This window comes from Danio rerio, chromosome 6, assembly GCF_049306965.1.
Source record: "Danio rerio strain Tuebingen ecotype United States chromosome 6, GRCz12tu, whole genome shotgun sequence".
Lineage (NCBI taxonomy): Eukaryota > Metazoa > Chordata > Actinopteri > Cypriniformes > Danionidae > Danio > Danio rerio.
Window position 1 is genome coordinate 56,545,001 of NC_133181.1, and position 27,827 is coordinate 56,572,827.

Genomic DNA, 27,827 nt, shown 5'->3' on the forward strand with positions numbered 1-27,827 from the left:
GATTCCCTCACAGCCCTTTCCACTGTTTATCAACCTCAAGCCTATAATTTCACCCCACTTTGATATTAAAAAACACCCAATTACACTGCGATTAAATTCTCTGAACACAAAAAGCAGAGCTCTGATAAAAGGTGTATAAACACAGGGGTCATTCGCGACAGAGCCGAATATATACGGCTGAAAGAGTGCTGCATCACTGTGACGAGCGGAAAGTGTCGTCAAAAAACAAATGAACGGGGCTTTTAGTCGTTCTGGACTTAGATTTTGCAAATAGATTAAAAGCACACGGAAATAAATCACCAGCCAAACTGAAAGACAATGTCAAAAAGACTCCTGTGTCCTCTGAGAGGATATATAAAGATCTCTGGGATATTTGTTGAGTCATTACTTGACATACAATGAAAAATGTAGCATTGGAGTAATAATTTAATCTTTATGTGAATATAGGGGAAAAAAGAGATTAAAATTGATAAATTATGTGCAGGCCTGCACTTCAGGGGTCTTTTAGGTCTTCAAACTTATTTTAATGCAATAAATAAGCAAGAAATTATTAGAAATTATGAATATTTTTATTTATCAATTATAAACATTTTTTTTTTTTAGGATAGAATAGTGGAGGACAGATGGGAAAGCATTTGGAGCAGAGAGAAAGGAACGACCATGGTGCTATATGTACTATATGTATATCCAGTTCTAAAATAAAATAAAATAAAATAAAATAAAATAAAATAAAATAAAATAAAATAAAATAAAATAAAATAAAATAAAATAAAATAATTAAAAATAGGTGACACTTTAGAATAATGGTGCATTAGTTAATTTTAATGTATTTACTAACAATAACTAGTATGGATAATCTTGAAAATGATTTATTAATCATAGTTCAACAATTACTAATGTTAGTATTATTAAAATCCAAAGTGCTTGTGAAAATTAGTTAATGCACAGTGAGTCAACATAACGTTATTTAACTGAAATGCATTAATAAATTAATGTTAATTAATGTGTATGTGTGTGAACGCAGGAGTGTATGAGTGTTTCCCAGTGTTGGGTGGCAGCTGGAAGGGCATCTGCTGCGTAAAACATATGGTGAATGAGTTGGCGGTTCATTCCGCTGTGGCGACCCCAGATTAATAAAGGGACTAAGCCGAAAAGAAAATGAATGAATGAATAAAAATAAAATTGAAAAAAATTCAAATGAAATAAAATAAAACAAAAATAAAATAAAATAAAATAAATAAAATAAAATAAAATAAAATAAAATAAAATAAAATAAAATAAAATAAAATAAAATAAAATAAAATAAAATAAAATAAAATAAAATAAAATAAAATAAAATAAAATAAAATACTTAGACAGCGATAAAACAATGCATAAAAATAAAAATACACACTGCTTGGCAGTTTTGCCATCGAACATCCATATTAAATGTGTTAATAGGATAAAATCGACTTATTAACCTTGTTTGTTTTATTTTTTTTTATCATCTACAACAATTTAAAGTCGGTAAGCCTGGTTTTACAGAACTTTTACAGAAAGTTTGGTGAATAATCTATATATAGCAGCTCATTACTGCCTGCTCTATCAAATGGTTGACCATATTTTGAGTGTTTTAAATAATGACTGTTAAAGTAATTTGGAGAATTTCAAAAATAATTAAACAAACATAACCCTGTTGCACGTCTACACTTGATTTTGGTTTTACTGAAAAAAAGAAAAAAAAAAGAAAGAAAACATGTTAAATGATAATCTGAAATATTTCATGGCATACTTCCAAAAATAAAGATGATTTAGTATTTAAAAATGCTTTACATTGACTTTTAAATATTTCATATTTTCAGATTTTTTATAGTATATATATATATATATATTAATTCTGGTACTTTTACCATAAACCGACATTTCAACCATTTGGTAGAGGTTGATATTTTAGAAATGAAGAGATGTGTGTAAAAGTGACATTAGGAGTTAAGAAATGCAATCCAATGCAATGCAGTTAAGGGTTAAACTAGAAAAGCAGTCCCACCAAAAAAAGATCAATTTAGGCAATTTCACAGCACATATTTACTTCAGAAAAATGTTTGTTCTTTGACAAAACTCTTAAATGCACATCTCTGCTTTAAATGTATTTCAAAATTGACTTCCTTTGTAAGCGAATTCCATCAAATCTAAAGAATTGATCATGTGGTAATCAACTTTACTGCTCAAATTCTGTTTCCCAAAACGTCTCTTTTAAACTAGCAGGCAACACTAAAACAAGCAGAAAATGACACCACAGAAAGTGTCTTATCCGTTTAGACTCGAGCAAAGTTTCAGCTGTTACAAATTCCACAAAAGCCCTTAACTTAGGCTGTCTGGAAGACGAGCACAGAGAGAGACAGAGAGAAACAGTAGCAGAACATGGTCGTAATGCAAAGATACATCTCGCATGTTAACGTTTTACAAAACAAACGTGTCTTTTCTCTCCCCGTGTGTTTTCCCCCCATTTCTGTTTTGTCTTTCAGTCACTTTAGGAACGAACAAAGACTTTAAAAAGCTGCCTATTGAAAATCATGTTCCCTCTTTTGTGTCTTTCATTTCCATCACTATGATAATTGCGGCAGGACAAAGGACCTGACAGGGAGAGGCAGAATCACAGAGAAATTCATAACGCCTTCCAGACAAAACCGCAAGGATTTCACCGCAGCTGCGAGACGGAACAAGTGAAGGGAAAAGTGGGGGGGGGAAGCAGCTCAGGAACGTAAAGTGAACAGAATAAAAGCTAGAAAAGCCTGGCGGATATAGAACCAGGAACTAGATTTGAAGACAAAGTGCAAAATGCAACAAGCACAAGTGTAATGAGTGCGCGCTGTAAATGAAATAGTCGCACATACTCTATGACTGTCATGCAATTAACATACTAACACCAAACAAAGTGTTAATGAGCCTCATTTCCGCATTTCTATCACATTTCTGCATAAATGTGAGTTAAATTAAATGTGGTAAAATGTGTTACGAACTCAAATATAACTAGGGATTCACCAAAATGAAATAAAAATAAGGCCAAAAACTATCACCAAAAATTATGGATGTGTATGGATGTATGGAAGTACTTGGCTAAAAAGTAAAACCAAAATGACTGTGATGATGATCTATTATTTTAATAAATGCTCTAGAGTAATTGGTAACACTTTACAATAAGGTTCATTAGTTAATAATGCATTTACTAACATGAACTAATCATGAACACCAAATGTACAGCATTTATTAATCATAATTGAACATTTACTAATGCATTAATAACATCCAAGTCCATGCTTGTTAACATTAGTTAATGCACCATGAGTTAACATGAACTAACAATGAACAACTGTATTTTCATTAACCAACGTTAACTAACATGAACAAATACAGTAGTAGATGTAGGGTTGTAACGGTATGAATTTTCTACGATATGATAATCGTCTAAAACAATACCACGGTTTGACGGTTTGGCGGTATACGGTATTAAATAGTAATTCTCATAGCAAAGACCCTGAAAAGAATAAGAACACGTTTTCTGACTGAACAAAGGTTTTTCTATGGGGGAAAAAAATGCATTTATTTACTGACAATGTATTTGCCCAAAAGGTATGGGAATGAACTAAACAGAAAAAATGTGTTACAAAATAATAGAACAGTGAAGCAAATTTGACTTTTTCCAAATAATATATTTTCAGTTACTATAAACAACACCACTTACAATGAACAAATAAAAAAAATAAGAAAATAATAAATAATGTGTCAAAGTCCAAATAAACATGTTGCAAATCCTCTGTAAAAAAATAGATATAAATATTTACTATACTATAAATAGTTACATAACGAAACTAGATTCAATATGGAACATCCTTAGGTTTTATGTGCCAGCATGGATATGGTTGTCTGTGGATATGGATTTGGATATGGTTGTCTGCAATGCAGACAAACAGCTGCACCTTCATTTGCGTCTTTTGAAAACAGCAAGAGCAGCAGTTCGTCTTTGCTGTCACTGTTTTGTCATGTTTCTGTGCTGCTGTGCATGCAAAAGTACTTAGTATGAGAATTATTTCATGCAAAACTTTTTTTTTGCGTATTTAGCCGCGCAGAAATGTATGCCTATCTCTCATTCTGTGTTGTTCAAAAAGCTCATTGTTGGTCCACAAACAAAAGCGAAACCTATGCTGATTGGTTGGGATATAGCGAGTTTGAACCAATCTGGGCATGGAGGAGGGACAATGCATCAATGCATGTCTGATTTGTCCGGAGACACAGTGACGAGCGTTTCTTTGTCAAATCAGCGTTGTCAAATTTTGATGACATAACCGCACTGATTTCGGAGCCTCTGAAAGTCCGCGAATGTTATGTGATACAGCACTGGAAAGCTGAGATTCTCTTCTTTATGCCAATCTTTGAATTGTATGAATCGGATCAGCGGATCAAAAGTTATTAAACGTTTAAGAGCAATACTTATTTTTAGCCGCGGGCGGCTGTCTCGGTCTTTAAGTGTTAAAACCGTTGATATGCAATTGTTCATGGTATGATAATCGTGCACGTTCAAATCGTGGTACACCGTCATACCGGTATATTGTTACAACCCTAAGTAGATGTATTGTTCATTGTTTTTTTATGTTAGCAAATGCATTAATTAACATTAACGAATGAACCTTATTGTAAAGTGTGACTGAGTAATTGTAAAACTAAAAGATTTTTGAAATGTGAAAAAGGCAGCACGATGGCTTAGTGGTTAGCGCTGTCTCCTCACAGCAAGAAGGTCACTGTTTCGAGTCCTGGCTGGGCCAGTTGGCATTTCCGTGTGGAATTTGCATGTTCTCCCTGTGTTGATGTGGGTTTCATCCGGTTTTCCCCACAAGTCCAATTACATGCGCTATAGGTCAATTGAATAAATTAAATTGTCCGTAGTGTTTGTGTGTGCATGTGAGAGTGTATGGGTGTTTCCCAAGACTGGGTTGTGGCTAGAAGGGGCATCGGCAGTGTAAAACATATGCTGGACAAGTTGGTGGTTGGCGACCCCTGATGAATAAAGAGACTAAGCCGAAGGAGAATGAAGGAATGATCATGTTATAAAATTATAACACGATCAGTTGAGAGTCAGCATTGCCATAACAGCACAGCGCTATTGTGAGCAGCAGGAGTAAGTATACTAAACAGAAATAGGGATGTTGCGATACTCGTTGTAACACTGAACCATTCGGTACGACCTTTATGGTTCAATACGCATATGGATATTGAGGCTTTTTGGTACTATAATATTAGAAATTACATTTTTGAGGTGAATTATATCTTATAAATAAAACATGACTCTTTGAACACCATTTAGAGGTGTCCACGTTGCTGAACAACGTACGTAAAACAATGTGAAGACTTGTGCGGCCACCATTGCTTCTCTCCTGAACTTGAAAATAGGATTGACAGAATCGTAGAAATGCTGGATTAAGATCGTCTAGGGGGTCGAATCAAGATCGCGATCTTTATACGATTAATTGTGCAGCTCTACCAGAGATCTATTCCATACAGATCACTGGAGGACTATAATCCCGTCTCCATATGGACTACAACTCCCTTTATGCACCACACACACCTGATTGTGAGCTGGCGCACTGTTTATTTACTACAGAGAGGATGTGCGCACGCCTGTAAATGATGACTATTTTACTGAATAGTACATGCAAAGGCTGCGAATAAGAGGTAATAAAGTTGGGTCACACTTTATTTTAATGCTCCATTTATTGAATTAAGTTCCACCCAGGCTCATTCTGAAAAAGTAGTCCAGTGGACGTTTCTGGAGACCGCTAAATACTGCCCGGGAGGTACGTATTTGTGCAGTTTTTGTTTTCGCGAATCCGCAAGAGGCCGCTGTGCGCACTTTTTCGTATCTCGAACGTCTCTCGCGAGTGCCGTTCGCGCCCGCGCTGTTCTCGCGTCAACCCACCAGAGGCCGCTGTCTGACTGACTGAATGATTGACTGCGCGACTGGCCAATCGGCTGAACCACCCTCCTCCTTCCCTGAACCCAACCAGTTTTACTGATTGACCCGTCCGCCGGCTCACTTCCCTAAACCCGAGCAACAATTTAGAAAAGCCAACTAGAAAAAGAAAAGCCCTCATCTGTTTTTTTTTAACCACGTTTTCGGATTTCACCATGTTCTCACCCTGTTATGAACTCGTTCGCTTTATTTTTTGGATTTTGTTTTTGTCTTACCTGGTTTCTGGAACCGCTCTTCCCTTGACTCGAACTCGGACGCCTTTGTCAACTCCTCCTCTCTGCATCTGAAGTCCGCCGCCGCACACGATGAGCTGACCGGACAAACTGACTGCAGCGGGAAAGCTCTCCACAAGGAGGTAAGCGGTCAGCCGGCAAGCCCGAAAGGGAACGGCGTCACACTGCCCCGTAGCCTTCGCTTAAAAAAATGAAATGCAGCCATATGTACCTCACGGGACGTATTTCGCGGTCTCCAGAAACGTCGTTTTCAGAACGAGCCTGGGTTGATTAAGTTACATTGCATCTACATGCCAACTAACTCTCATTAGATGGTAAGTAGACTGTAAGGTTGGGGTTAGGGCTAGTGTAAGTTGACACTCTGTACTTGCAATATAGTCAGTTAAAAGTCTGTTGAAGGAGCAGTATCAGCAAGTATTAAGCAGATACTCTACTAATACTCAAATGGACCATCAAAATGAAGTGTTACCTAAAGTTGTATATAAAGTTGTAAATAATGTTCAGTTTGTTGCACAGAGCAATCACGTGGGAGCCTTTTACCATACTGTCTGTTTGAGAATTAAAATAATAATAGTCTACCCATGTTAAGCTTTATTTCACATCTACAGAATCATGAGAAAATCATGATCTTGACTTTGAACAAAACCAAAAAACATCTTATTCTCATTTTATCCAGAATTGTGCAGCCCTAAATGTGACTCTTTTGTAGGATCAGGTCACATATTTAGGCTGAAAACCTAAAATGCCAATTCCGGCTGATAATTTCCACCAGCTGAAAATTAGATTCATCCCAAAATCACAATCATTTGTACTATTCAAGAAAGAAGTTGATCTTTTTAATTTCATTCTTTACAGAACTGACCATCAAATCAGGACTATTTACAATCCTCTTAATACTGCACAAATCCCGCTTCATTCTGTTATTAGTATGTGCGGTGTTCATTCGCGCAGCAAGTGTTTGCGTGAACCAGTCTGACATCTGAAGGAGAGCACATGTAGACGATGTTAAACGGGGTCATCCAAGAAGCCGTGACTAAAAGCTGTTAATTGGAGCAGTAACGTCTCGCTGGTTAATGCAGACAGAACACACAAGCAGTCATTTTAAACCACAAAAAAACAACTGACTCATATAGTGAAATTTACAGTGACTGTTTAAAAAAGTAGATGCTGATGCGACAAGATTTGAAGTAAAAGAATAACAAATGGGCTTTGCAGGTTTACAGCTCCGAAAAAAAATTGTTGATTAGCATTGATGATCATTTTATGCCTAGTTCAGACTGCGTGCTTTTAACCCCGATTTTGGCTCGCCGACAGGTTTTGAGAAATCGCCGACAAATGCCTGAAATCACAGGCAAATCGCTGCTCGTGCACGTGAGTGACAATCACACAGTATGAACGATCAAAGACGCGATCTGAGAGAATCGCCGATGAGTCGCCGATGCCTGCGAGATATTTGGCGTGCTAAATATCTGGAGCTGTCGGCGATTCAAATCATGCCGTGTGAATTGAGTTTTGACTAAAAAAATAACATCGGCGATCGCCTACAGCCAATGAGAGAGCAGCTTTCACTTGTGTGTTCGTGTGTGTATACCTGCTGCAGGTCAGCGGGAGGCTGGGGGAGAAGTTAAAAGCGCTCTTTTTCGGTTTATTTGGACCCACGAAATGGAGGAAAAACTAGTGGAGGTTTGACAGGACTGAGGAGCAACCGTGTCTGTTTGACGTTTCATACAGAAAGAAATTAGTTTATTATCAACGTTGAGGAGAAATGGCTAATTCCCTTTAAACACCAGGTGAGCAAACATGTACATGTTCTACCCCATTAAAGGCTTCTTTCTCATTATGTAGTTAATAACAAAAGATATACTACATGTTTTTGGCTGTGAGACGTAGTTTGGACGAAGTTGTCGGCGATTCTCCCTATAGTAAAGTCATGCAATGTGAATGTCCATGTCGCCAAACCATCTTGCAGTGTAAACAAAGCAGCGACGAAACGCTGGCCCAGACAGTCATGCAGTGTGAAAACATCTGTGACACGACTAGTTTGAAAATCATGCAGTCTGAACTCGGCATTAGTCGATGCATTTGCAGAAGGGAAACATTAATTCTGTGCATTATTTGAGTATTTGAACTAATATTTAATAATGTTCTTGGCCTACAAATGAATTTAATGATGTAAATAAGGCTGTGTGTAATTCTTACTGCAAGACACATTTAATTTTATTCAGTGAAGAATATTAAATAATGTTTTATCTAAAAGACAGTCAAGAGATTTAGTTTGAGACAAGTTTACACTGTTTTTGTGCAAAAACATGCTCTACAAATGTGGCCACTGCCCGTTTCTTCACGCGCAGTGCTGCAAATTGTCACGCACAGTGCTGCAGCAGTAGAGGCCGCCTTTTTATTAAAAAAAAAAAAACATTTTGGTGCCTAACGCAATATCCACCAGGTGGCACAAGGAACAACCACTTTTCCACTGTCGGGCCAGTGCGAGTGACCACCCCCAAAAACAAACCATCTTTGTAATAAACAAATATAAGGGAAAGAAAAAACATTGCTACTTGTCAGTTTAAAACAGGGGTGTCCACACTCGGTCCTGGAGGGCCAGTGTCCTGGAGAGTTTAGCTCCAACCCTAATTAAAGGCTGCGTCCAAAACCGCATACTTCCATACTATACAGTACGCTAAAATCAGTAGCGAGGCGAGAAGTATGTGCGAATTCAGTTCGAAAATCAGTTTGTGAGAAGTACCCGGATGACTTACTACTTCCAGCGAGATTCTAAAGTGCGCATCCCATGCATGCTGCGCTATCCCATGATGCTCCGCGAGCAAATTCATGAATGGGAGTGAAGCGAGGCAACTGACACAGGCAGGTCACGTGACCATGACAAAATATGTAGTACGTCCGAATTCCATTCATACTTTTCACATTCATACTGTATAGAATGTAGTTTTCTAATGGCCGAGTAGAACGTTTAAATTCAAATGCAGTACCTACTAAGTAGTAGGCAGTTTCGGACGCAGCCATACACACCTGAATCATCTAATCAAGCTCTTGCTAGACACATTAGAAACTTTGTGGCAGGTGTGTTGAAGCAAGTTGGAGCTAAACTCAGCAAGACACCGGCCCTCCAGGACTAAGTTTGGACACCCCTGGTTTAAGATATTACAAAAAAAAACTTATAGGATAGGGGTCTTTTTTTTTTTTTTGCTTAAGATTGCTCTTATGTTTCCCTTTCAAATTTAAAGGTGTTGCATAAAATAAAGTGGACCAGGGACAGCCAAGCTGGAGCACATACTCTGGTCTCCTGGGTTCTGCAATGGTTGGGGAAATTCGAAATTGAACAACCCATTAGAATTGGCTTAAGATTGGCAATGAATATTCCGGAATTGCAACCAGGAGAACCTGGGAAGTTTAAAAATAAATAACTAAATAGTAATTATGATATAGTTGTTTTAATTTATTTAATATATATATTTTTGCTGCATCCTCCTTGATGTTTTCATATTGCATAATAATCTTTACACCACATTAAAGACACAGCAGCCAGTAACTTTCAGTTGTATGAGGCGTCTAAAATAAATCTACAAACATTTTTAATGAACTAAAACAGTGAGGGGGGGTTTACTCCATGTATTTATCATCATTACTTAATATTTATCGAATTACTACTAAATTAATTTTAGCACATCACCATTTCTTCATTTGACAAAGAAACTATAAAACTTTTAATAGACAACTACAAGTACCAATAATTTTTTTTTTCTTGTACTCGCCGATACAGATACCGATACACAATGCCAAAATACCTTTTTTGGAACTTAACGTAAGACTTAGCAAGTAGTGGCTCAGGGAGATTGATTCTTTTTGGACAGCTTCTTTGCGATTAGGAAAAACTCTAACTCAAAACTGTTTTTCTGTATGAATATATACACTATAGATGGTGTTGTGAAATTAGAAAATTTTAAATGATGTGCAATTTAACAATACCCATATAAAGTCTCGCTCCGTTGACTTCCACAGACAATGCATTAGTGTAAACACAATATTTGTACAAACTAAGTAATAAAATAAATATATCTGGTAATCCAAAACAGGCCAGAGATGTAGTGTTAAAATCTGATGATGCCGATGATTCTATCCTAAGTCTATTTTAAGCTTATCTTCACTTTAAGTAGAGCTGGGTGATATGGCAAAAATGCAACCTCAATAATTATTTTCCATATTGAACAATAACAATATATATTTCGGTATCAGTTGTTAATGCTTCCAGTTTTAAAAGAGTTCCCCAGCAATGACTGAAGCCACAAAAATTAGAGGGTCCATTAAACGGCATAACATTTTATCGGATGATAAATGTTTGGTGGCCAAAATTCTGTGCATCTCTAATATCAACACACTTTTACATTCCCATTGTTGCACATTTCTGCTGTGTGTTTGTCTTTTAGATCAATATAGAGTAAAAATGTCCAGAGCTTATCATTATTATTGACATTGCGATTCGATATAATATTGTTTATCAACCCAGCCCTAACTTCAGGTCACGTTAAGTAAGCAAAACATTTGATTAAATGACAAATAACTAATTATTAGCACTGACGTTCAAACACACAAACAACATTATACAACTCAATCAGAGATTTGCCCGATGTTTTTATTATCCGCTTTCTGGGGCAAATTCTATCCAATACAAACGGCTTTATCCCTGCCTAAGTCCAGTCCAGCTAAACACACACACACACACACAAAATATTATCCCTGCCATAACAGACCAGTCCAGCAACAGATACATAATTCATCAAGAGCCAAAGCCCTGCAGTACAGCCCCAAGCACAGCCACAGTTTGTACTATAGAAATGACAAATCTATAATATACTCTACCAACACCACTGAGACCAGTGTTAGTTACAGGAGAGAGTCTGTGAGATCTGAGAGAAATATGAAAAGAAACATGTCAAGATGATGATGGGTTATGCTACATATTAACCAGTGTTCAAGAATTGCCACTTATGTCTTACACCATTATATTCTCACACAATAATATTAGATTAAATATATTTGATTATTTATCGACAACATGGCTTCGTATTTAATTTATAGCATTAATTTTAAACAAATATATTATGTGCATTGAAAGCATTAATTAACACATTTGGCAAAGTTGGTGATGTAACATGGAATAGAATAGAATTGAATACACAGCAAAATGTGGGGACCCAAAACAACTCTATGGGTGTTAATTTCAACACTTTGAAAGTGTCTCATGGGGTCCACTCAAAACAGAGTTAAATCAACACTTTCAAAAGGGTTGGCACATTGACACCGAAGTAAGGGTTAATTTTAACTCTGGGCAGAGTTAAAAAATTTAACTATATTTAACACCGCCTGGTGTAATATATTGTTATTTTATTCAACTCTCTTGAGTGTAAATATGGTAAAAAGGTCAAATAGACTGTAAATTACAAAATAAAAAACATTTTATTTGAAAACATTCACCACTTCAACAATTCATTTAGTTTTTAAAATGCAACAATGTCAAATATGCTTTAAATGTTTTATTAGTACAGACAGTATCAACAAAATATGTATGACCAGTGCTCAAAAAGGCTTATTCATCAGAGCAATTTGAAAGTTCAATATACAGTATCGTCACTCATAGTTTTCTTCTGAACGCATAGTTTTCTTCTGAAATTACATTTTAAACAACTTGGCGTGCAAATCTTTCACTTCTGGTGTTTCCTTGTTCCTCCATATCAAACACAGCAGTTTAAATAAAGGTATAAATGCTGTAAACTTGTGTGAAAACAAACTGGAGCTAGGAAATCTCATCAAGCATGTCCTGTGAATGAAGTGCTTCCCAGCCACAGGATGTCCTTTTTATCCATGACGATGTAGCAGCTGCTGATCGCTCGTCTGGTGGTTCCTGATGCACGGATATAGGGTGATGCTCATCTAAGAACTCTTCAAGACTCCAGCATGACTAAGAAAAATGTTTGAAAACAAATTGCAATCAAATTCTATGATATATTTAAAAGAACATTTAAAGTAAATAAAACATTCAAGAAATCTAAACTCACCTTTTGAAAATCTTCATGATGATCCACAACTTGACTCTCCCAGCTGGTTGAGGTGACAGGATATGGAAAAGTGGAAAAAACACATATATCACTGTTGGATCTCCAAAAGCAATTAGGTTAACCACTATGACTAGAACTGGAAAAACAGGCAGCTGTCTGTCCAGAATCCTGAATTTAACACAACACTTGGAGCAAAATTTAGAGGAGCTTAAAATCTTTTATATCATTTAGTGATGCTGACTTCCCCAAAATATTGGCCACAGTGTAAAAAATATTCATAAACGTACAGTTTTCTGTAAGCGTGTGCGTGCGTGTATGTGTGTGCGTGCGTGTTTCTTTACCAGATTCAACTTGTTAGGCCCTTTCAGGTCCAGTATTGACGCCACCTTTCCTGGAGTCTAGCAGATGTTTCAGGTCCAAATAGAATCTAAAATATTAGGATAAGCAGAAGAGAAAAAGTGCAAAGCAAAGAGCAAAACATTAAGTAACAGTTCACCCACAATACAAAACTTATCACCTTCATGTCATTTGTTATTCTCTAATGCTCTAATACCCTCTCAGCTTATTGTGAAACAAATACAGAACTTTATCAAACATACCTTCATTATTATCACCACATATGACCAAGAAGGTGTGCTTGGTCATTTCACCAACTCTGGAAATACACCATCCGTCTCTAATCAGCCACTGTCACAGGGTCTTGTGTTATTGTATAGAGAACTGGCTGTTAAAAAACAACAACACATTAGTATCTAACACATATGCATAACCTTCAGATAAAAAAGAGAGATGAACATCACAAAGTATGCCTCACACTTTTTCAGATATCTTTTGATTCAGATGTTGATTATTGATAATAAATCTACAAATCAAACCTGTATCATCATTAGGCTGCTCAAATATGAATCAGTAAATTAATTTTACAGACAGGTGGCTGTTTACAACGCACTAAATTGTCTTTAATAAAACGGAAATGTTGTGTACAGTACACATGCTAAGTTTAGCCTATCGTTTAAAGCACAATATCATGCGGGAGAAAAAGCTTGACTAAGATGTTCCTGACTACATAAATAGCCTAACTTACTAACGTCAGACGTCCCGAGTAGGGAAAAGTAATTTTCGGGGGATACAGAGTTGATTTGCGGGAGGTAGCGGGAGAGATGAGTACCTGAAGAGCGGTGGGGTGAGTTGCGCGCGACATACCTAAAGAGCGGTGGGGGTGACTTGCGCGCGACGTACCTGAAGAGCTGGGAGGGATGCGGTGGAGAGGGGTGTGCAAAGTGTTTAATGACCGGGCGGGAGACGCGCGATTTCCGGTAGATTATCATTCATTTGCGGGCATCTACTTGGGCATCTGGGAGTCTCTGTGCATTTGCGGGATAACGTTAACGTTAGTCCCGCAACTTCCGGGAGACTTCTGTAACGTTAAATGTCTGATAAAGTGCAAACACGTTCATTTAAAGACATTAATGTTAACATTCCGACGTTGTCAACACTTAATATAATTCAAGCGTAACGTTACGTTAACACGCGAGTCTATGGACTAACGGTATATGGACGGCCACGAATGAACCAGTTTAAAATGGCCGCGGTGTTTGAAACAACCTAATTAACATACACGAATAACAAACAATCATATGTTTTAGTCAGGAAGCCTTTTACAAGTAAGCATATGTTCATTTACTCACCAGATATGTTTTAGAAACTCTCCAGAGCTTATGGAAACCGTCCTCTGTTCCTGTTTGCATCCGGGCAGAGTAGGCTAGGCTGCTCCGGGGATTCCCTCGCTAGTTTGCTTCGAATTAAAGGAGTGTCGATTTTATTTTACAGATGGGTAACAACGCACAAAATGGCATTAAGCGTGACAGAAATGTGTTGAACATGTACATTTGATGTTTTTATGCACTATGTAACGTTATGCGTGAGCATATAAAGTTATAAAAACATTCTTGAAAAGAAGTGAATAGTAATGCAGTTAAGCTAGATACACAAACGACCATGAATGAACCGCAGAAGTTTAAAATTGTCACTCCATTCTAAAGTTATTAACTTAACAATATGTTTACAACTGTATTTCCTTAAAGAAAGTCAGTAAAATACCAACATTGAGGTAGTTTGACTCACCAGTTGCTGTTCTAAAACTCAGATGGAAAATGGCGTCTGGAAAATTCTTCAGTGACTGGGGCTGCATGAATTCCCGGATGTTGGAAATAACACCACCAAGTGTTGAAAACTTAACTCCTTGATTTCGCACTGAATAAAATCAATTCTAACTCTTATTATATTCATTTATCAAAATCTAACTCTTTAACGTCAACACTTTACTCTGAAATGCTTCAACACCGAGAATTTAACTCTGATGAATTTGCTGTGTAGAGGGTGACACGGTGGCTTAGTAGTCAACACTGTCGCCACACAGCAAGAAGGTTACTGGTTCAAGTCCTGGCTGGGTCAGTTGACATTTCTGTGTGGCGTTTGCATGTTCTCCCCATGCTGACGTGGGTTTCCTCCGGGTGATCTGGTTTCCCCCACAGTTCAAAGACATTCTCTATAGCAGAGATCACCAAACTTGTTCCTGGAGGTCCGGTGTCCTGCAGATTTGAGCTCCAACACTAATGAAACACACCTGAACAAGCTAATCAAGGTCTTACTAAGTATATGTGAAACACCCAGGCAGGTGTGTTGAGGCAAGTTGGAGCTAAACCCTGCAGGGCACCGGACCTCCAGGAACAAGATTGGTGACCCCTGCTCTATAGGTCAACTGAATAAACTAAATTGGCCGTAGTGTATGTGTGTGAATGAGTGCGTATGGGTGTTTCCCAGTACTGGGCTGCAGCTGGAAGGGCATCCGTTGTGTAAAACATATGCTGGAAAAGTTGGCAGTTCATTCTGCTGTGGCGATTCCTGATGAATAAAGGCACTAAGCTGAAGGAAAATGAATGAATGAATAGAATAGAATAGAATAGAATAGAATAGAATAGAATAGAATAGAATAGAATAGAATAGAATTCAAACTAATTATTTAACTTGAGCTGAAACAACACAATTCCCTTTTCTTTTTTTTTGGGGGGGGGGGTAGATGGGGCACTTAATCCCATTTCCAATTCTATTTTCTTTACCTCTACCCTTCGCTTTGGCCCTTGAAACAGAGAGTAAAGAGGAAGGGCTTAAAAATGTACCCCTAAGAAATGGGACAGCACTACAACACCTGCACACATTGTATTATGTCATCACGATCTCTTACTTCATATGAGATCGAGGATGGCGACTGCTGTAGTTATTCCAGTTGCGTGATTTTTGATTTTTATCTTCAGGAAATTGATAACAATATCATGTTATCATAACGATATAATGAGGCAATAAGCTCGTAACTGTACTGTGCATTTACACCATGTCCATATTCATCTATGCAAACACACAAAAACAGCATTAACATTATAGCAGACGCTGTAAAAAGTTCATTCTCAGCCACTAGACTTTTCTGATAGGGTATTCAAGTGTCACATGTGAAAGTATGTTGTGGGACTGCTATACAGGAGTTATTATTATGGATTATAGATTTAGCAATTTTTTTTTTAGCTTTTTTTAAAGCATGACATTAAAACACGAATACCGTCATAAGTGTATTAAAACATGTGTTTGTTTGTTTGTGAAAATTCGTAATAATTACAAAAAACACTCATTTGTGCATCTCCTGAATTCCGTGTGCAGCCATGCTGCTACTGTGGCTGGTGTGTCCTGGGAAATTTACATACCCCTTGGTTTTTAGTTTGGTCCTGTTACGTCCCAGGACATATTTGTTTCTGTTTTGTATTTTCTTTCTTTCTTTCTCTGCTACACCCTAATAGGTGATGATGAACGTTACCTGCTGCCACTAATGAACCATTCAGTGATTGGAGGACGAGTAAAGTCGTGGGCATTTAAGCAGCTCGTCTCCAATGGAACAGTGTGTTTTTGTGTGTGTGTTGAGGCTCTTTTGTGAGACTTTAAAAATATGCTTTGTTTAATCCTTTAAGCATTATTTGTTGATTAGGAACTTTAATTTGTTTAAGTTCTGTTGATGCTGTTGACTATCTGATACAGCCTTTGTTTCAACCTCTTTTTGATTGTAAGTTAATTTATGTTTAAATACTACTTTGTTAACCACTCTTTACTCTTTGTTAATCAGGGATTGGGTTAGTAGAAAGGGGGTGCCATTTTTCTTTTTGTAACAGTTTTCTCCTGTTTATGTTAGTAAGGGAGTGAGAGTATTTTTGATGTATTTTTCTTTTCTTTTATAGATTATTTAGTTCTTCCCTTTCTCTCAGTTAGAGAACTTTTGTTTGTTATTTTGGCTTGAACCCCCTCTTGAAGTTTTTTTTGGAACCCTCCCTTAATCCTTTAATAAATATTTTGTTAATCTTCATTCAGGTTGCATTTTTCTTTTGTTTAGTCCTTTGAGAGGTTGCTCATGGGACCTCATTGCTAACACACACAAAATTCTGTTGCGTACCCGTGTCCCCCTAGACAGAGTTGAGGGGAACATAACAGTCCAGAAAAATCTCTGCTTCAAGGGCTATCTAGCCCTTCCCCTTAGCCCTATGCACTCAAGCTAAAGAGAATTGGGACACCCCAAACCCTTCACATGAATGTGCAAATCAAGGGGTAGGGGGAAGTGGAAGTGCTAAGGGCTAGAAATGGGATTGGGCTTTTACTGTTTTATGTTCAAACTACTTAAATTTGTAAAAGCTAAAAAGTTTAATTAATTCCTTCATGTTTTCCCGACACAGCATTTTTTACAATTTAGAATAGAATAGAACAGAATAGAATAGAATAGAATAGAATAGAATAGAATGCATGTATTATAAACATGTCTAAAGATGCATTAAAAAAGTAATATCAGATTCAGCTTGGTTTACATAAATAACAGAAACACGCACATTTACATTTATGTCTAAACTATCAATGAAAGCATTCAAATCAATCAAAAAATAATAATTCCACATCCTCAAAAGCATTTTTTATTGCATATGAATAATGTTATGAGCTTGACTACATCAGATCTTTAACAATAATCGACAGATTTAATTTGAGAAGAGTTCATGATGGTTCAACATCTGGCTATGCTAGATTTCATTTACAACATAATAATTAGGTCTTCATCAGCTTCAAACCTTATTATAAAGTTTTATCATTATCGTTGTCATTAGCGCACAGTTATGTGACCATCATCAGCTTTCTGGTGTCATCATTAAAACCATCAACATCTTAACTACAGCCATTATAATCAGCATAATTGTCACACTGCCACAATTACTTAATGCTCAGTTAAATTAACCGATTGATCCCATGCATGATTCTAAAATGTTGCAGATTTTGACCAACAGAGGCTCATTTCTGACTGGATCACATATTGTTGATGTTCATCTCGTCAGCCTGAATGACGTCAGCCTAAAAGTATATGCATTATGATATTAAATACAATAAAGAAAGAAAAATACATTAAAGTGCCTCTATTATGCCATTGTGGGTTTTACATTTCATTCAATGCGGTGTGTGGTGTAGATGTACTGTAGACTTAAAAGCTTTCAAAGATCAAAGTCCAGATAAGTGGACTTACTGTCTCCTAAATAAAAAAGCAAATCTGAACTGCCTGAAATGAGTCGTCAGTAATTCCAGACTTACTTCCTGTACAAACCTGCAAATTTGCATATTTCTAGACTAATTCATTGGCTGTCAATGTTTTGTTTTGTTTTTTGTTTTTTTGACATTCTAACACTTTTGCTTTTGAGAACACTGTTTTGTGTGCTGCGAAAGCAAATCCTCTGTTTACATTTCCAAAAGATAAAGTATTGTTCACCAAAATAATAAATGTTCACCAATTAGAGAATAGTAGGACCCAACTGCCCAATTACAACACTCAAGGCCATCTGACCAATCAGAGCAGAGTCATCTGACCAATCATAAGAAACTGAACTATTTGACTAAACCATGTGACCAACCAGAGCAAGATAAATCACAACAAACAGGTCGATTTGACCAATTACAATAGCGCAGACTATCTGACCATCTAGAACATTGCAGGAGCTTCTGACCAATCACAACAGACTGGATCTTCTGACCAATCACAGTAGAATCAACAGACTAATCATAACGGTTTCGGCCATCAGACCAATCGGTGCAGAGTAGGGTCATCTGACCAATAATAAGAGACTGAACCATTTGACTCATCACAACAGACTGAAGCATCCAACCAACCAGGGCAAGATCAATCATAACAGACAGGACAATTTGACCAATTATAACATGATGTGGACCATCTCCAATCAGAGCAGAGTAGTGCCACCTGACTAATCACAACAGACTAGATCATGTGACCAACCAGAGCAGAGTAGAGAAAACAGACCAATCTCAATTGTCTGGGCCAACTGACCAATCAGAATAGAGTGGAGCCAAAATACCAATTACAATTGGCTTGGCCATCTGACAAATTAGGGAAGAGTAGAGTCAAAAGACCAATCATAATAGGCCGGAGCATTTGACCAATCAGAGCAGAGTAGGACAATATGATCAATCATAACAGACAGGATGATTTGACCAATCACAATAGCGTAGATCATCTGACCGTACATAGCATTGCAGGGCCATCTGACCAATCACAACAGACTGGATTTTCTGACCAATCAGAGTAGTCAATAGACCAATCAAAACGATTTAGGCCATATGACCAATCATTGCAGAGTAGAGTCATCTGACCAATAGTAAGAGCCTGAATTATTTGACTAACCACAACAGACTAAACCATCTGACCAACCAGAGCAAGATCAATCATAACAGACAGAACGATTTGACCAATTACAATAGCGTAGACCATCTGACCATCTAGAACATTGCAGGAGCTTCTGACCAATCGCAACAGACTGGATCTTCTGACCAATCAGTGCAGAGTAGGGTCATCTGACCAATAATAAGAGACTGAACCATTTGACTTAACACAACAGACTGAAGCATCCAACCAACCAGGGCAAGATCAGTCATAACAGACAGGACGATTTGACCAATCACAATAGTGTGGACAATCTGTTCAATCAGAATATAGTAGGTCCACCTGACCAATCACAAAATACAAGAGCTTGACTGATCAAAGCAGAGTAGAGCCAAATGACCACTCATAACAGGCTGGTCCATCTGACCAGTCAGAGCAGAGTAGGACCATCTGATCAATCAACAATTTGACCAATCACAATAGTGTAGACCATCTAACCAGTCAGAACAGAGTAGCACCATCTGATCAATGGCAAAAGACTGGACCTTCTGACCAATTACAGCAGAGTAGAGTCAACTGACCAACCACAAAATAATTGCCAATCTAACCAGTCAGGACAGAGTAGAACCATCTGATCAATGACAACAGATTGGACCTTCTGACCAATCAGAGCAAAGGCAACAGACCAATCACAACTAACTAGGTCATCTAACCAGTCAGAGCAGAGTAGGACCATTTGACCAATCAGACCAATCAATAGCCATCTGACTAGTCAGAACAGAGTAGGTCAATCGGACCATTCACACCAGACTTGACCATCTGAACCATCACAAAAGCCTGGACTAATTAGATACTGAACAATTAGAGCAGAAAAGTTACTTGTAAGAGAACTAATCCTTAAACCAACCATTTCAGACATTGATGAAAGGGAAGATGATAGAATGAAAGTTACATTAAAATTTAAGTGTAATTTGACCCAGCATGGATGTAAACCTGTAGGAGACCTCCAAAACGTAGCATCATTTCACATTGCACATTTAAAATTGACTTTTTTAGAGCATGGTGATGTACATTCTGGAAAGTGACTCTCCATCAACACTGATTACAAAACTATTCAAATCCCAGTCTACGTACAGCACCAGCATGTCCTCTAACACCTGAGGCGGCGTGCTGGCCTCAAACGCACCAGACCACGGACGACTCCTGCACTCGTTTGAAGTTTTATCTTTGACAGACGAGGCACACATCAGGTCATTTCAATATGAATGCGGGTGTGAAGGGACACGACGGAGAGCAAGGCAAGATGGGAAATGCGGTTTCACGCAGGGTTTCGCCATACAGGGTTAATGTGGGCAGCCTTTGAAGTCTCAGCTGTGTGTGAAATGAGCTGCTGGTGCCAGTCACTGCCACAAACACACACACACACACACACACACACACACACACACACACACACAGACAGACACACACACACAGACAGACACAGACACACACTCACTGCATGGTTGTCTCCATGTCGAGGTTCTCAAATACAGCTGTGCATGTACACATTTACACAGTACTCTACAGTCACACTTCATTTGCATGGCCAGCTGAGTGATCTCACTAATAAATTTATGCCATAAATCAAAAGAAAAAAGTTCACCTTGACATGACAAGTTAAAAAAAATTCCATCATGCTGATTTTAATAATAAACATAATTACACATATCATTTTAAATAATTTGGCCCATTTTAATAAAAATGATTTTCATTATCCTTATTACAATAAAGGGGTTGAACAATATTTCACATTAAAGTCATACAAATTATGAAAAATGACTAATGATTTCTAAAAATGATTTCTGGAATTTGTTTTTCAAATTTTTTATTTTAATCAAGCTGATTTTAATAATAAACATAATTACTCATTTAATTTAAAATAATTTGGCCTATTTTAATAAAAAAAATCATTATCTTTATTACAATAAAGGAACTGAATTTTTTTCACATTAAACGAACTATGAAAATTGACTCATGACTTGTAAATGTATTAAATTACACAAATTACTTATTTTATTGAACTTTTTTCCTTCAATTTCTTTTGATTTTGAGAATTTATTTAAGAGACAGTTAAGAAACAAAAAAGTATATAAATAAATTAGATTAAAAATAAAATATAATAATACTAATAATATTGCTATTGTTATTATTAGTATTATTATTAGTAGTAGTAGTAGTATTGTTATTATTATTATTATTATTATTATTATTACTACTATTTTATTATTATTAAATGTAATATTAATATGATAATAATAATAACAACAATAACAATTATTATTTTATTATTATTATTATTAGTAGTAGTAGTAGTAGTAGTAGTAGTAGTAGTAGTAGTAGTAGTATTTGTATGTTTATGAAAAGTTGGTTTGCCACCTCCAGGTTGGAGGAAAGACCTCACCCCAGGCGGAAGAGTTCAAGTATCTTGGGGTTTGGTTCTCAAGTGAGGGAAGTAGAAACGTGAGATTGACAGGAAGATTGGTGCAGCAGTTATGCGATCGATGTATGGGTCCGTTGTGGTAAAGCAGGAGCTGGGCCGAAAGGCAAAGCTCTCAATTTACCGATCAATCAACGTTCCTACTCTCACCTATGGTCATGAGAATCTGCGAGCGCAGATTTTAAGCCCATCATTAATTCTGTTTATGTGTGTAAATCTATATTTATTCAGTTTGTAAATTAAGTACAGTAATTTTATTGACTAATATAAAAATGTTCATCTGACTTATGTACAATGCAGTTTGTACAGTAATACTTTCTGTCTTTTAGTAGAGATATTATAAGAGACTTGCTTTGTTTACCAAATAAAGTGAATCTAATTGGATTTGTATTTTAAACATTAAATAAAAGTTAAAAAGGTATTATTTTTTATTTCATGTAAAGGTTTTAGTTATGATACTCCCAAAAAATTCTGCAGAAATCCACAGATTTTTACCAAAAATCTCCACAGAAATAGCAAAAAACATCCGCAGATTCCATCTGGCCCTGCTCATGACTGAAAAAGAAAAGATCTCGGATACAAGCGGCCGAAATGAGTTTCCTTCACAGGGTGGCAGGGCGCACCAATATAGATAGGGTGAGGAGCTCTGTCCCCCGAGAGGAGCTCAGAGTAGAGCTGCTGCTCCTCCACATCAAGAGAAGTCAGCTGAGGTGGCTCGGGCATCTGTTTCAGAAGCCTCCTGGATGCCAACCTAGGGAGGTGTTCCGGGCATGTCAAACCAGAATGAGGCCTCGGCATCTCCCCGGATGAGCAGGAGGAAGTGTCTGAGAAGAGGGAAGTCTGGGGTTCTCTCTTTAGACTGCTGCCCCCGTGATCCAGCCCCGGAAAAGCGAATGAATGAATGTATGAATATTTTTTATAAATATTAGTAGTATTATTATTTGTATTACTATAAAATGTATTAATCTAGAAAGAAGAAGAAAAAGACTATATAAGACTGAGAAATATTTTAAAGCACATCAAAATTTTAATGTACAATTGAAGTCAGAATTATTAGCCCCCTTTTGAACTGATTTTATTTTTTTAAATATTTCTCAAATTATTTTTTACAGAGCAAGGAAATTTTCACAGTATGTCTGATAATATTTTTTCTTCTGGAGAAAGTCTTATTTGTTTTATTTTGGCTAGAATAAAAGCAGTTATTAATTTTTTAAAAACCATTTTTGGGACAAAATTATTAGCCTCTTTAAGCTATTTTTTTTCCGTTAGTCTACAGAACAAACCATCGTTATACAATAACTTGTCTAATTAACCTAACCTGCCTAGTTCACCTTATTAACCTAGTTAAGCCTTTAAATGTCACTTTAAGCTATAAAGAACTGTCTTGAAAAATATCAAGTAAAATATTGTTTACTGTCATCATGTCAAAGATAAAATAAATCAGTTATTTGAAATAAGATTTTAAAAATATTATGCTTAGAAATGTGCTGAAACAATCTTCCCTCCATTAAACAGAAATTGGTGAAAAAAATAAACAAGGGCGCAAATAATTCAGGGGGGCTAATAATTCAACTGTATGTAAAAGTGTCTTGTGTAGGCGAGTAAACCCACTCACTCACTCATAATCTATACGTCAAAAACCTCCAATATCCCAACTGTGCTTTTGTGAAAGGTCACCGAAAAGACATGAAATACGCACTTGCATATAACGCATGCTCAACTGCACACACATGCAAACTGCCCCAACGCGTTTAATGCTGGTTCAGAAAAAGCCCATGAAACATCTCTATGTTGACTGATAGCAAACCAGGCCACAGTAAAAACCCTGGCAGAAGCGGCGAATATTGCAGATAACCTTTATTCTAATTCCTCTCGCATTCATTTATGCATCTGCACTCATACACGAGCGGAGAGCATTGGAGCGGTGCTTTTTTGTCTCTTCTGCATGCGTGTGTATGTGGGCTGCTCGCTTTCTGACAGTAATGGAAATGCCTGCATCTGTCTGATTTAGCTTTTATAAGCCGGTATACATGTGCAGAGTTCTTAAATGCAATCATTTTTATTGTACATAGTTCAGGAAGTCTATATATCTGTGTGTGTGTGTGTGTGTGTGTATGCGTGTGTGATAGAGATAGATGTTGCAATTGTAATGCCAAAGCACAAATCCCATCAAACAACGAACCCTGGGAGAAGGGCCAGAGGCGCAGATCAGAACCAAAGCCAGCTTTAAGAGTGTGTATATATGTGTGTGTGTGTGTGTGTGTGTGTGTGCATGGTGGAGAGAGAAAGACAGACTATGAAGAGTATACATATGAACCCATCCATTGGAGAAACAAGAGGGAGACGCTGTGAACAAACAAATATGAAGGAGAAAGCAAGGAAGAAGAGGTGTGGGCTGGTGCATCAGAGGGACGGATGGATAAGCGTTCGGCTTTAGGAGCGTAACAATGGATCGAGAGGGCGTTCTGAGATTCCACCAGAAGAAGCCAACACAATAGGAGCAGAGCGCTGATCTGAATCCAGCTGAACGCAACTGCTCGCACACATCCCAGAGTTTGCTGTGAGCTGCCGTGTCTTTTCAGTCAGATCGGCTGTGTTTGCTTTAGGTTTAGGTGGAACAGAGAGCGAGTGCAGTATTGAAACAAAGAAAGAGAAGCAAATTAGAGGAATTGCAGAACATGAAGTAGAATTAAAAACACAAACAAACTAGCAGCCATGTATAAAACCCTAGCAACCACCTACCAGCAGCCCTAAAACACACTTAATACCCTAATCATTCATTCATTCATTTTGTTGTCGGCTTGGTCCCTTTATTAAACCGGGGTCACCACAGCCGAATGAACCGCCAACTTATCAAGCAAGTTTTTACGCAGTGGATGCCCTTCCAGCCGCAACCCATCTCTGGGAAACATCCACACACATTTACACACACACTTATACACTACTGACAATTTAGCCTACCCAATTCACCTGTACCGCATGTCTTTGGACTGTGGGGGAAACCAGAGCACCCGGAGGAAACCCACGCGAAGGCAGGGAGAACATACAAACTCCACACAGAAACGCCAACTGAGTCGAGGTTCAAAGAGAGATAAGACACAGAACCGATGACATCTCCAATAGAGGGTTGTGAAGGATGAGAGCACAGTGGAAATCATCATTCTACACTACAAACCCACACACACCACTGCCAGTGCTCACGTCTTTTACTGCTGTTCTACAAAAAAGCCAGCAGAATGATAAAACCATCATCTTTTCGCTGCTAGTAAACTGACATAGGAAAGACAGAATGTGCAAACATTATATCCCATACATACAGATCTTCTATACAACCAAAGATGTATCACACACACCATGTGTATTTCCATTTTAAGCCACCAGCCATTTTTCTATATATCTACAGAATATAAAATATATCTGTGCTCAGACAGGGAAAGACTTGCTAAGTAAGCAAAAAGATTTTTGTAGGGCAGCAAAAGAATAGCCACAGTTTTCTGCTTTGGTTCTGTATAAATGCATTATGCAATTCTGATTGTTCAATTCAATTCACCTTTATTTTTATAGCGCTTTTACGATGTAGATTGTGTCAAAGCAGCTTCACATAGAAGATTATGGTGATTTGAAACAGTGTAGTTTGGTTTTCAGTGTTCAGTTCAGTTTAGCTCAGTTCAGTGTGGTTTAACATTCACTACAGAGAGTCCAAACACTGTAGAGCAAATCCATCAAAGCACAGCTCTGTGCCTCACACAGGTGAGTGGGTTTGACAAACCACATGTAGAAAACACCCTTTCATCGCTCTGACAGTTTAACCAACACTTGCACCAGACACTTTCTTCTGATGTTTTAAACAAATTTTGGGAGAAGCATGATCAGTTTTTGATAAGGCTAATTCATCATTGACACTCATTCTATTCTTTTTTCCCTTTTGAACACAATATATTTTATTTCGAGAAACATTTAAAACTTTTTGGAGCAGTAAGAGTGGAAATGTGTGTGACACAAATGAATTATTGACTTCTGCTGTCTTCATTTATTTCAAAAACAGACTTTTTTTTTACAATTTAAAACGAGATCTTTGGATATCTTTTCCGCTGGAGATTGTTGTCCTAAAAAAAACTAATAAAAAATAAATAAATAAAAAATAATGCACATACCTTAAGGATGGTATTGCAGAAAATTTTACGGTTTTAAAACCTTGACTTTTCCAAACCCCAGCATACCTTGAACAGTTATCATCCCATTATCATCCCATTTGTATGCAGTTTCTTTTCTAATTAGCAAGGGAAGAGCAACTAAAGTATACATTAAAATGCAAAATCAAAGTATAAATAACAGAAGTGCACTTTTTCCCTACCAGCAAACAGTAATACAAGCAAAAACTAAAATAAAAAACACTAAATATAAAAGCAGACACTTATGAGCTACAACAGTGTAGATAATGACAAAAACGCTTAAGAATATCCAAATGACAGATTTAAAGGGAAAAAAAAGTAAATAAAAAAATGTACAGAATTGGAGCTCTGACAAGGACATGAGGCTTTTTAATGACTGAAAAAACTGCTGCGGGTGCAGTATATGGATCGCAAGTGCCAACATTGCACAGTTTCTGATAATATCTCTGTTTTGTTTTGGTGATATGTCCAGATATTGTCTTCACTTAGGGAAACACAGAGGATTGTCTACTCCTATGTATCTTCTCAGAACACATTTATATAACATAGCATTTCAATGTGCAAAACTAAATGCTGATGCAGGATCGACAAAACTGTTTTCAGTTCGCCAAAGGAAAACCTTGCTTCCAAAAAATCTGAAGAAATGTTTGAGATGTGTGACCCCCATAGAAATGGGCTTACTAAACGGTGCATTTATTTAAATGTAGAAGTTAATATTTACTCAGAACATCACTTGAAACATCGACTAAACTACACTTTTGATGATTTGGATCTTTCTCCGATAGTTTTTTTCTGTTGAAATTTAAAATGGAACTAAAGATGGCGAGCCCAGCCCAGTGAGTGTAACGGTCATGAAAGTGGTGTGGCCAGCCGCAAGATCTGTTACAGTGTGAGCTGATCAGCTGAATCATTTGTTAACCCGGCCAATAAGGAGATTTATCGATTTCATCGGTACAGGTAGGAATATGCCAATTATTTAACACACCTCCATCCAAGGAGCTGGGCATTCGTGTGAAATCCAAGTTGTGCTTTGAAACCTGACTGTTGGACTGTTTGGTTCGTATATACCACATTGAAGAACTGATATTTAACTCTGACTCAATTAATTACTGGAGGATCCATCTGAACAAAAGCTCTGACCAAATGGGTGTATTTACTTACCATGTGTTATTTCATTTCATTTGGAAGCTTTTCATTTCCTTTCTTTCAACACCTTTCTTTTCTTTTATTTTCTTACTGGAGTACTTTATTGATGTTTAGATTGTTTATTGTGAGTTTTCTGCAATACATCAGTTATTTTTTCAACTCCCTCATCCTTCATTAAGCTACCCCTGTGGAACCTAGATATATTGTGGTACTCATAGTGCTGGGCCAAGTCTAAAAGTGTTACAGATGCAATTCAGATCTGAGCACACTGTTGTTCTCATCTAAAGAGGACACACACTGAGATTACTGGAGTCTCGGGAGAAAAATCTTAGAAGAGAGATTTAATCTCCATTTGCTCTCTATATAATCTCATTGCGGTCTAGGCAAATCAAATGAGAAATTAAAGAGATCTCATTTGTGATTTTGCATTCCCATGATGAGAATACCAATGTCAACAAGACTAGTGGATACACTAAAAGGGACAGCTCACCCAAAAATCACAATTTTGTCTGATAATTCTGTCTGAATAGACATGTGAGTAAATGGTGACAGAATTGAATCTCTTTATGATTTTCCTAAAGCCTAAACTCAACATATATGACACACTGCGCAGAAACGCACACACAGACGGGTCACCCTGGTTCACTGGTTTTGCTTTAGGGTCTCATCTCTGAAAAATGGAAAAGTGCTCTTGGCACATTTGAGGTCTTATGTGATTTTACTTTCTCTTTGAGGCTTAAGGCAGAGAGAGAGGAGATAAAACAACACACTGTTAGTTTAGTCCAAGAAATATATCCTAATATCTTCTTTTGTGGGGCCAAATGAAAAGAGGAAGTGTGTGTGTACAATATAAGCTTAAATGAGATTTAAGAATGAATAGGCCCACATGGAATCTGCATGATTTTTAGCCCATCATTGATTCTGTTTATTTACTTGTATAAATGTGTGTAAATTTATATATATATATATATATA

General features: G+C 37.2%; 1 protein-coding gene and 1 long non-coding RNA gene across 12 annotated transcripts in view; both read right to left on the reverse strand.

Annotated features, from left to right (window-relative positions):
* Positions 1–27,827, reverse strand: part of cacna2d2a (calcium channel, voltage-dependent, alpha 2/delta subunit 2a) — a 584,267-nt gene that overhangs the window by 369,828 nt on the left and 186,612 nt on the right.
* Positions 11,777–14,494, reverse strand: LOC137496028 (uncharacterized). Its single transcript, XR_012408283.1, has 6 exons — positions 14,436–14,494; positions 14,000–14,106; positions 12,911–13,035; positions 12,653–12,738; positions 12,312–12,354; positions 11,777–12,214 (listed from the first exon to the last, which is right to left on the reverse strand). It is a non-coding gene; the product is annotated as an uncharacterized lncRNA (long non-coding RNA).